The sequence below is a fragment of the Bos indicus genome, chromosome X (assembly GCF_029378745.1).
Source record: "Bos indicus isolate NIAB-ARS_2022 breed Sahiwal x Tharparkar chromosome X, NIAB-ARS_B.indTharparkar_mat_pri_1.0, whole genome shotgun sequence".
NCBI lineage: Eukaryota > Metazoa > Chordata > Mammalia > Artiodactyla > Bovidae > Bos > Bos indicus.
The window spans coordinates 79,346,111-79,358,698 of NC_091789.1; positions in this window are offsets into that span (position 1 = coordinate 79,346,111).

Sequence of the window (12,588 nt, forward strand, 5' to 3'; positions counted from 1 at the left end):
GGTAGACCAGGAATGTAAGGCTGTATACTTAATTCTTATTTTACCCTGATTCACATTATAATCTTCCTTCTTTAGTTTAATCAGACTTTTAATGCAAAGTTGTAATTTAGAATTATTATGAAGATGGGCTTTGGATTTAGACCTGGATTTGAATCTCAGCTCTACCATTTACTAGCTGTCTGACCTTAAGCATTTTACTTAAATTTTCTGATCTTTCATTTCTTGCCTTCCATAAAATAAGCTTAAAAACAACAACTAGGGATTTATGTGAAAAATAAATTTGTATGCTGAATATTACAGGCTTTGTACACAGTATATACTCAGTTCATTATCCCCTTTCCTCAAAGGAATATACATATTGGCCATGACAATTAACCTCTAGATATTTAGCCTGTGTGTTTCACCACTCTTACTCTCACTATTACCACTGAAACTACTCAACTGGACCCATCCTTTGTTACCCAGGCTAATAACACCTCAAATTCATGTTTATACTTGTGTTCAAACTGAAGAACTTTTCTTGCCTCCTCCCAAACTTCACTTACACATCTCTGTGTTCTGTGAATGATAATGGCTATTAATATGTTACTCTTCTAAAGTTCAACATTTATTTGTGTTTTACTAGGATCACTTGAGAGTCCCTTGGACTGCAAGGAGATCCAACCAGTCCATTCTAAAGGAGATCAGTCTTGGGTGTTCTTTGGAAAGAATGATGCTAAAGTTGAAACTCCAGTAGTTTGGCCACCTCATACGAATAGTTGACTCATTGGAAAAGACTCTGATGCTGGGAGGGATTGGGGGCAGGAGGAAAAGGGGACGACGGAGGATGAGATGGCTGGATGGCATCACCGACTAGATGGATGTGAGTTTGAGTAAACTCCGGGAGTCAGTGATGGACAGGGAGGCCTGGCGTGCTGCAATTCATGGGGCCATAAAGAGTCGGACACGACTGAGTGACAGAATTGAACTGAACTGAGGATCACCTTGGAGAAGGAAATGGCAACCCACTCCAGTGTTCTTGCCTGGAGAATCCCAGGGACGGGGAAGCCTGGTGGGCTGCCATCTATGGGGTCGCACAGAGTTGGACATGACTGAAATGACTTAGAAGCAGCAGCAACAGGACCACCTAAATACTTATTATCTAATTCCAAGGATAGCATTTATTTTTGTCTGCCCAGGACCATGAAGTCACAGAACAAAACAGTTATAAGTTAAATGAAAAAAAGTATAAAAATTAGAACCTTGAATTCTAGTAAAATTAGCTTTCAAAAATTTCAGATGCCTCAGAGTGTTTGGGTTTCTTTCTTTTTGAGAACAAATAAAACACTCCTTTTACCCAAGTGTAAAGAAATAGAGAAAAAAAAAATCTAATCAACAAATAAAAAAAAAAAAAAAGAGGTCAGTCTCAAATCTCTGAGACAATTAGCAAACCCTGCATTAAGTGGTACTCTTGCAGCTTCATCAAATAGTGACTTTGGTTCTCCTATGATTTCCACATCTCCAGGGGTAGCATTAGTAGCCTCCTTTCTCTCGTTGTCATTGCCAGACCAAAAATCTCTCTTTATTATGTACCACAATTGTTGTCCTTTGAGATAAATGCCACATGGCTCTACCATCCTCTCCTTCCATTTTGATGCTATCTGTTGCTCACTGCTCTTTACCTTTCATGAAGGCCCTATATCTAAGCTACTTTTCCACTTTAAGTCTTCATGTCATCTAGAGAGATTTTCATGTCCATGTAAATAATCCAACTACTATCTTAGCCCCCTTTCATGGATCACAGCCTTGTTGCAGTGAAGGGGCTTGCATAATTCAATGAAGCCATGACTCATGCCAGGCAGGGAAACCAAGATGGACAGGTCATAATGAAGAGTTCTGACAAAACTTGGTCCACTGGAGGAGGTAATGGAAAAACACTCCAGTATTCTTGCCTGAAGAAACCTATAAACAGTATGAAAAGGCAAAAAGGTATGACACCATAAGATGAACACCCCAGGTTGAAAGATATCAAATATGCTACTGGGGGAGGAGCAGAAGGCAATTATTAATAACTCCAGAGAGAATGAAGTGTCTGGGCCAAAGCGGAAATGATACTCAGTTGTGGATGTGTTGGGTGGTGAAATTAAAGTTTGATGCTGTAAAGAACAATATTGCATAGGAACCTAGAATGTTAGGCCCGTGAATCAAGGTAAATTGGATGTGGCCAAGCAGGACATGACAAGAGTGAACACTGACATTTTAGGAATCAGTGAACTAAAATGGAAGGGCATGGTTGAATTTAATTCAGATGACCATTATATCTACTACTGTGGCCAAGAATCCCTGAGAAGAAATGCAGTAGCCCTCATAGTCAACAAAACAGTTTGAAATTCAGTACTTGGTTGCAGTCTCAAAAACAACAGAATGATCTGGACATGTTTCCAAGGCAAATCATTCAACAACACATTTATCCAAGTCTATGCTCCAACTACTAATGCTGAAGAAGCTGAAGTTGACCGGATCTATGAAGACCTACAATACCTTCTAGACTAAACACCAAAAACAGATGTCCCTTTTCATCATAAAGGATTGAAATGCAAGAGTAGGAAGTCAAGTGATACCTGGAATAACAGGCAAGTTTGGCCTAGGAGTACAAAATGAAACAGGGAAAAGGCTAACAGAGTTTTGTCAAGAGAACACATTAGTCATAGCAAACATCCTCTTCAAACAACACAAGAGACAACTGTATACATGGACATCACCAGATGGTCAACACCAAAATCAGATTGCATCTATTCTTTGCAGCTGAAGATGAAGAAGCTGTATACAGTCAGCAAAAACAAGACCTGGAGCTGACTGTGGCTTAGATCATGAGCCCCTTGTTGCAAAATTCAGCCTTAAATGGAATAAAATGGGGAAAACCACTAGGCTATTCAGGTATGCTATAGATCAAATCTCATATGATTGTGGAGGTGAGGAATAGATTCAAGGGATTAGATCTGGTAGACCAAGTGCCTGAAGAACTATGGATGGAGGTTTGTAACACTGTACAGGAAGCAGTGACCAAAACCATGCCAAAGAAAAAGAAATGCAAGAAGGCAAAGTGGTTGTCTGAGGGGGCCTTGCAAATAGCTCTGAGAAGAAAAGAAGCAAATGTCAAGGGATAAAGGGAAAGATATATCCAATTGAATGTATAGTTCTAGAGAAGAGCAAGGAGAGATAAGAAGGTCTTCTTAAATGAACAATACAAAGAAATAGAGGGATAAAGTAGAATGGGAAAGACTAAAGAGCTCTTCTAGAAATTCTACCAACCTTGAGGATGACAAAAAGTTAATACCAGGGCTGCTTGCTATCCGGGGCCATTTTTCTTAGAAACTGTCTTTGGATTGTTTGTCTACAGTTTATCTTTAAAATTCATGTGCTACTTAGCAGCTTCCCTAGGAGTTTCTCTGAGGAGCAGATAAAAGAAGAAAAAATGAAAAGGGGAAAAGGGGGAAAGGGACCTTCTCAAAGTACAAAATTATAGTGTTGGCTTATTTTCTTCACTGTCACTTCAGCTGCACCTTTGGGAATGGTTACAGGTGTCAAGCAAAGTTACCAAAGGGTTAAGCACTATGCTTCAAGAAGACTGAAGCACACCCAGCTTACCTAGCATCTCCAGGGAAACAGCTTCTAAGTTAGTCATGATCTCTGATCATTACAACAGCACTATGAGGTAGATGTTATTGTATATCTTCATTTTAAAAATAAAGAAGCTATAATCCAATTTGCCAAAACCCATGTAAGTACTAAGTGAAAAATTTGAGGTTTAAACTTTAGTCTAATTCTAAGGTGAATGTTCTTCCAACTGTGCTTTTTTGTCTTTCACTTAGTGGTTAATTAACCAATGCAACTGCTCAGCAAATAGCATTTTTTCAAGCTAAGTGATCTGCTCTGGCTGGTTATTCCTCTCAGAAGAAAAGTAATTGTTCCTTTCTGCAATACAGCAGAAATACCCTTTGTGCTAAATACTTCCTTCACCAGGTCAATAAAACCCCCTTTCCATAAGCTATTGCCTAAGCCTTGGGAATGCTTCTGCTACAGTGAATTTCTCACCACAGAGGCATTCCTTGCAAAGGGACTTGACGTATAGACAGTGCCTATAACTCATTTTGCAAGAAAATGCATACACTATTAACATTTTTTATGGCATAAATTCCACAGAATAAAACAACATTTTAAATTTCTTGGAAACACTTGGTAGTTCCGTTATTTGTGGAGACCTGAACAGTGAATGAGAGGGGAATTGAGAGAATATTTATGCTTTTTTACTTTCACAGTTCTCTGCTCTGTTGCTGTGCTTGTGTGTCACTATGCCTTGTCCTTTGACCACTAAATGGAGGAAGGAGCATGTTTCCACAATCAGAACTATTCAGACGCTTTCCTCTTGAAGCACAAACTTGCAGCTATTTTTGGTTCCTCTTTGAGGCAAATAGTGGACAAACATGAACTATTTACTCAAGGGGGAGGGATTCCAGGAACAAACTTTGGAGAGAGTGAAAACAAGTATACAGGCATTACACATTTATAAAGGCCTTCATACATGTCTCATAAAGTTGCCTCCTGGGAAAAGTATAACTAGCTGGTTTCTAGAAACCTAGCCTTCAGTATCTTCCTATCTTTCTTTCCCTACAGCCCCAGCTGCTCAGTGACATTTAGAAGCAACCTCCAACTCACTACTCACTTCAGAAGGTACATATTCAATGATAATTTGGATTACTTGCTGAGATAGCAGCCAGTATTTAGCTTCAAAAACCCAGGAGCACTCTGAGAGATACCCCTTCTGAGAGATGCTTCCCTATCAGCTCCAGGGCCAGAGGGGAGGAAAGTTTATATTTTATTGGTCTTACAACCTGAATGATAGTGAAAGTATGTTATTCACAGTCTCAAAGGTGGGCTTGCTCTTGGGCACTGTTGAGAAATGGCTGACTCCTGGAATAAAAGGGAGGGAGACTGTCACAGAAGAGGGAATCACACCCCCCTCCCCCCAGAATGAGAGCAAGGCAATCAACAAGTGCATGTTCAAAATATACCTCAAAGGTCTGGGATTTGGAAGTATTCACAGTGAGTGTCTAAGTGTTCAAGCTATCATGCACTAACTATGTGACTTAGGCAGGTTATTTAACTTTTCTGAACCTCAGTTTTTCTATCTGGAAAATAATATCTACCTTGCAGGGTTGTTTTAAGGAGTTGTTATAAGTTTAAGTATGATATATGGCAATCCTTATCATTCTGTTTAATACATGGTAATTATTTCCCCTTGTATATATGGGCATATTAATTTAACTTGTTTAGGAGCCACTAAGGTACAGTTGCTAGATTATGAAGTTTAAAGTAATATATGTCTGTCTTTGAAATCCACCCCACCCTTTTGGGATCATTCAGACTCCCAAAATCAAATCTCAGTTGCACCCCTCTCAAACCTTGCATTGATCAACTTTAAGAATGTAATTGTACCTGCCCCACAGAATGGTTGATAAATAGGATTAAATGTGAAGTGTTACTGCAGCATTGGGAGCATAATAGGTACTCAGTAAATAATAATCTCCCCTCCTCTCTTATTCCTAGAAGACTAGCCTGGGCTCTTGCAAAAGTCATTAGATAATCTATACACTCTGAAAAAAAATGTTTTTTTTTTTTTTTATTCTTTCTGTGTAAAAATATTCCAGAGAATTTAAGTCATTTCAGGTCACTCTCCTTACTTATGTATTCCATCATCCATGTTTTAAGTATCTACAGTGTACTACCCTTCTTTCAGGGATCAGGACCATCAACCATTTGACTACTACAGTAGATTGCTAACATTTATCAGTTAAAATGCACACTCCTTAATCAACCATTCTTGAGATCCTATGGCTATGGTTATTACACATAGTTTTTGTGTTTTTTGTTTTTGTTTTTGTTTTCTAAAACAGACTCCATTTCAAGTATTGCATCCTATGTCCTATGTCCTCATAAATCACTGAAAATGCCTGGCAATTATAATATTTTGCTTTTCAAAATATATCTCTTACCTCTGCCACTCATACCCAAAAGCAGCACAGAAGTTATTTATTAAGCCATGTGACAGAAAAGTGAAGTTGCTCAGTCATGTCCGACTCTTTGTCGATCCCATGGACTGTGGTCTACCAGGCTTTTCTGTCCATGGGATTTTCCAGGCAAGAGTACTGGAGTTGGTTGCCATTTCCTTCTCCAGTTATTAAGCCATAGGACCTGATAATTGATTCATAAATTGTGATCACTGTATCTAGAATTCTTTGCAGTATGTACAAATGTGGCACTTCCTTCCTCATTCTTTCACACAGCAAGAATTTATTGAACACTCACTGTCTGCCAGGTAAATGATGCCAGAAGGGTAAATATGTTATATAGAAGAACATACATAGATGTATATATAATATGACAGAAAAATAGACTTATATAAAACTATGCTATGGCAGCCAAAGACAGAAAACAACCAGCCAATTCTACCTGAGGGTAGTAAGGAAGTCTTAACTAGAGAAAGTGATGGTTGAACTTGGACTTAAATGATCCTTAAATATATAAGTGATAAACAGCTACTGTTTTTCTGAGTAGATATTGTTGAGGTGTTAGATTGGGAGGTATTCTCTTCTATTACTGATTTCCGTTTTGTGAGCTCATATACTATATTTCTGTATTTCTAGAAAGCAACATAAAAAAATTTCCCCATGATAACAAGCATATCCTCAAATATTTTTCCTTGAAGTGGAACTTAAAATATCTATTTTTTGTCATCAGGTAGTTAAAATTTTACTGTTATTAGTGACCATTGTTTTCAGATATCATTACTGGCTCACAAAACATGATGTTAAAAAGAAACATATAACATACATACCCACATATAGCCACACACATAATGTGTATGTCTATGAGCAAGTGTACATATCACACACACACACAACACACACACACATACCATTTAGAAAAAGCTCTGCATGCAGAAATGAAATTAGTAACCAGCATTTCATGAGTATAATATTCGATTTAAAGCCTAAAAAAGAATGTAATTATCATTAAATGCTGGTTTGAGTTTCTAAAAATCAGCTAAAAATTATGTTTACAAAAGCAGTATTGATGCTTTTCAACTCTGACTTTATTAAAAATATTAATTTTGTTTCATTTTAACTCATCTTCTGTTAATTCAATAACGTGAAGCTTGTTCTCATTTACTCCTTTATTTCCCACTATAGTCTCTGTCCCAGTTCACTGCCTAACAAAAGCATATCATTTGACATAGGGACAGGCAAGAGAGAGTGAATAGCTCATTGAAAATCTATCTCAGCTTGCAGGAACAGCTAATCCTCAGGCATGCCCTGCTTTAGGGGGAGGTGTGTCAAGCACTCCAAATATTAAGACTTAAACATAGAGCCAAAAATGACCCAGAAAAAAAAAAAAGCCATGAACCAAAACGTAACTGCAAGTGTTTTTGCAAGAAACAAGCAGGTGAATTAGGAGTGGAAGAAAAAGTCTTCATGACCAAACAGACACCACCATTGGTTTTGCAGCTCTCATCTCTCTTCTTGAGATAAATTTAGGAGTAAATTTGAAGACATTGATCAGAAACTAGATAATTTCTTGTCAGTGTTCAAGAGAGAAGTACCTTCTCCAATTGGCAGAGAGAGCCAATAGGAAAGGTGAGAAAGGCTCTGAAAGAACATTCAGCTCTGGCTTAACCAAGATGGGATTTGTCATTATCTTCAAGACCTGGCCAGTTTACAGTTCACATCTGTTAGGGAACAGGCAGCTATACATTTTCTACATAAATTCCAACTGGCCACTGCTTATTTGCATCCCCTCCTTCAAATCCAGCCATACCAGGTCCTCTGAGGCTAGTTGACCAGTAGCTGAGAAGAGACTTTTTCTCTATCAATGCATAATTGGTCATTGATGAACAAACAAGCAGTCACTCAGACTACTTGAGTCTACCTAGGAAAAAATTTCCTGACCATCTTTCCAGATGTTCATGTCAGTCACCACAATCTCCATATAATTTACAAGGTATTAAATGTCAAATAATGAATCTTTTCAGTTAGCATCTTGGCAGATGATAATAGCAGCACAGTTTATGTGAGAAGCCAGCACAGCCAGCACAGACTCCCACTAAAAGTGCAAACAGAAAACTGTGAGCACTGGCCCCAGATCCTCCTAGAAAAAGGCTGCCATTATACTCCATTACAGTTAAAGCTATGTATGCACTTCCTGGATGGCATCCAATCACATAGCACTTTTCCCTCTGTTACTTTTTTTCACTCTTTTTTAATAAAAACATGCCCTCTTAATGGCTAGGCAGCGGTTTCCAGTAAAGAAATAAACTGAAAATCAACCAGGGGAATGTGTGCTGAAAGTAATTAGAGATTTTTTAAAATGACCATTAACAAGATAATTCTTTGTAGTCAACTTTATGTGCTATGTGGCATGCCATATGGATCAAAGACTCCAGTCTAATACATAATTCAGAAGTGCCAGAAAGTACAAATTAAATGAGGGGAAACTGCAAAGGAAAGGTGGAGTCATTTATTTAAGACTTGAATATAGCTTACAAATTTTAAACATGTTCAAGATTTGTCTCCTTTCTTTGAGTTCTTCCTTGAATACTTGGAAAGATATTTTGGAACACATAGGTTCTGCACAAACTCAAAAGAAGCAAAAGATAGAGTAATGAAAGGAGTCTCTTTAGGAAATTAGTTATGTACTTTTCCAATTATATTCTAAAATAAAGATGATTTGCTCTTCAATGTTCAAATTTGGAAGAAAGTCAACATAAAGCAATTGGAAAAGATGTTGAGCTTTAGGGAAAAGAGAAGGTTCAAGGAATAAATGAAGAGACAGTATAAGAGCAAGATCCTTGAAGTCAAGCAGACCTGGTTTCCTATCCCAGATCTACCACCTTGATTCATTCAATAATTATTACTTGAATGTCTACTATGTGCTAGATATTGTACTGATAAAAGCAACATGATTGCTGCCCTCATGGAACTTACATTATATGAAGAGTAATGTAGACAGGCACTGAACGAACTAATTAAAAAGAACATCAGTGAATTCTATGAAGAAAATTATAATAGGGTAAACCGACAGGAGTATCTGCAAATCTACTATAGATTGGATGATCAGGGAAGGCCTCTCTGAAGAGGTAACATTTGAACCTGAATGATGAGAAGGAGCCAGCATGTGAAGACCTAGTTAAAAAGTATTTTAAGCAGAGGGAAAAGCAAAGACAAAGGGTCTAAGACAAAAATGAGTTTCACTTATTAAATAATAGAAAGAAGATCAATGTATTTGGAGTTCAAGTATGAAGGATAGAGTAGAAAGATGAGGGTGGGCAATAGATATGAGCTTCATCTGGAGAGGGGCTACCACGGTTAGGTGCTGTATTTCATAAAGACTCATTTGTTATCTATGAGACTTTGGGGAAGTTCCTTATCTCTCTATCTCAGCTCCCTCACTCGTAAAAGAGAGGGATGATAAGAGCATTTACCTCAGAAGATTATTATGAAGATAAAAAGAGATATTTGTAAAGCATCCTAAGGGATTTGATTTAGGTCATACCAGAATAGTCCAGTGGTTTCCCCCACTTTCTTCAATTTAAGTCTGAATATGGCAATAAGGACTTCATGATCTGAGCCACAGTCAGCTCCTGGTCTTGTTTTTGTTGACTGTATAGAGCTTCCCCATCTTTGGCTGAAAAGAATATAATCAATCTGATTTCAGTATTGACTATCTAGTGATGTCCATGTGTAGAGTCGTCCTTTGTGTTGTTGGAAGAAGGTGTTTTCTATGACTGCTGTGTTTTCATGGCAAAACTCTGTCAGCCTTGGCCCTGCTTCATTATGTACTCCAAGGCCAAACTTCCTTGTTACTCCAAATATCTCTTAACTTCCCATTTTTGCATTCCAGTCCTCTACGATGAAAAGGACATCTTTTGGGGGTGTTAGTTCTAGAAGGTCTTGTAGGCCTTCAGATGGGTCCAGGGGATTATATCTGATAGACAGAGTGCCTGAAGAACTATGGGAAAAGGTTCATAGCATTGTACAGGAGGTGGTGAAAAAAAAACATCCCCAAGAAAAAGAAATGCAAAAAGGCAAAATGGCTATCTGAGGAGGCTTTACAAATAGCTGGGAAAAGAAGAGAAGCAAAAGGTAAAGGAGAAAAAGAAAGATATATCCATCTGAATGCAGAATTCCGAAGAATAGCAAGGAGAGATAAGAAAGTCTTCCTCAGTGATCAATGCAAAGAAATAGAGGAGAACAATAGAATGGGAAAGACTAGAGATCTCTTCAAGAAAACTAGACATACCAAAGGAATATTTCTTACAAGATGAGCACAATAAAGGACAGAAATATTATGGACCTAAAAGAAGCTGAAGATATTAAGAAGAGGTGGCAAGCATACACAGAACTATACAAAATAGATCTTCATGACCCAGATAACCATGATGGTGTCATCACTCACCTAGAGCCAGACATCCTGAATGCAAAGTCAAGTGGGCCTTTAGAAACATCAATACAAACAAAGCTGGTGGAGGTGATGGAATTCCAATTGAACTATTTCAAATCCTAAAAGATGACGCTGTGAAAGTGCTGCACTCAATATTAAAGCAAACTTGGAAAACTCAGCAGTGGCCACAGGACTGGAACAAGTCAGTTTTCATTCCAGTCACAAAGAAAGACAATGCCAATGTTCAAACTACTGCACAATTGAACCCATCTCACACACTAGCAAAGTAATGCTCAAAATTCTCCAAGCTAGGTTTCAACAATACTTGAACTGAGAACTTCCAGTTGTTCAAGTTGGATTTAGAAAAGGCAGAGGAACCAGAGATAAAATTGCCATCATCTATTTTATCATAGAAAAAGCACAAGATTCCAAGAAAGCATCTACTTCTGCTTCATGACTATGCTAAAGCCTTTGACTGTATTCAGTTCAGTTCAGCTGCTCAGTCGTGTCCGACTCTTTGTGACCCCATGGACTGCAGCATGCCAGGCTTCCTTGTCCATCACCAACTCCTGGAGCTTACTCAAACTCATGTCCGTCAAATTGGAGGTGCCATCCAAACATCTCATCCTCTGTTGTCCCCTTCTCCTCCTGCCTTCAACCTTTCCCAGCATCAGGGTCTTTTCCAATGAGTCAGTTCTTCACATCCAGTGGCCAAAGTATTGGAGTTTCAGCTTCAACTCACTCCTTCCAATCAATATTCAGGACTTTTGACTTTGTGGATCACAGAAAACTGGGGAAAATTCTTAAAGTGATGGGAATACCAGACCACCTTACCTCCCTCCTGAGAAATCTGTATGCAGGTCAAGAAGCAACAGTTAGAACCAGACATAGACTAGTTCAAAATTGGGAAAGGAGTATGTCAAAGCTTTACCTTATCACCCTGATTACTTAATATATGCAGAATATGTCATGCAAAATGCTGGGCTGAATGAAGCATAAGCTGGAATTAAGATTGCTGGGAGAAATATGAATAACCTCAGATTATTCATATTTCTCCCAGCAATCTTAATCAGATATACAGATGATACCATCCTTCTGGAAGAAAGTGAAGAACTAAAGAGTCTCTTGATTAAAATGAAAGAGAAGAGTGAAAAAGTTGGCTTAAAATTAACTGATGTATAGAACAGTCTTATGGACTCTGTGGGAGAGGGAGAGGGTGGGAAGATTTGGGAGAATGGCATTGAAACATGTAGAATATCATGTAAGAAACGAGTTGCCAGTCCAGGTTCGATGCACAATACTGGATGCTTGGGGCTGGTGCACTGGGACGACACAGAGGGATGGTGTGGGGAGGGAGGAGGGAAGAGGGTTCAGGATGGGGAACACATGTATGCCTGCGGCAGATTCATTTTGATATTTGGCAAAACTAATACAATTATGTAAAGTTTTAAAAATAAAATAAAATTTAAAAAAAATCTGAAAAAAATGAATGAATAATAGTAAAAAAAGAAAAAAAATTCAACATTTAAAGAAAGAAGATAATGGCATCTGGTCCCATCACTACATGACAAATAGATGGAGAAACAGTGGAAACAGTGACAGACTTTATTTTCTTGGGCTCCAAAATTACTGTGGACTGTGACATGAAATTAAAAGATGCTTGCTCCTTGAAGAAAACCAATGACCCATCTAGACAGCATACTAAAAAGCAGAGACATTACTTTGCTGAAAGAGGTCCATATAGTCAAACCTATGGTTTTTCCAGTTGTCATGTATGGATGTGAGCTGGACATCCATAAGAAAGCTGAGCACTGAAGAACTGATGCTTTTGAACTGTGGTGTTGGAAAAGACTCTTGAGAGTCCCTTGGACTGCAAGGAGATCCAACCAGTGAATCTTAAAGGAAATAAATCCTGAATATTGATTGGAAGGACTGAAGCTGAAGCTTCAATACTTTGGGCACCTGATGCAAAGAGCTGACTCATTAGAAAAGACCCTGATGCTGGAAAAGGTTAAAGGCAGGAGGAGAAGGGGATGACAGAGGACAAGATGGTTGGATGGCATCACCAACTAGATGGGCATGAGTTTGAGCAAGCTCTGGGATTTGGTGATG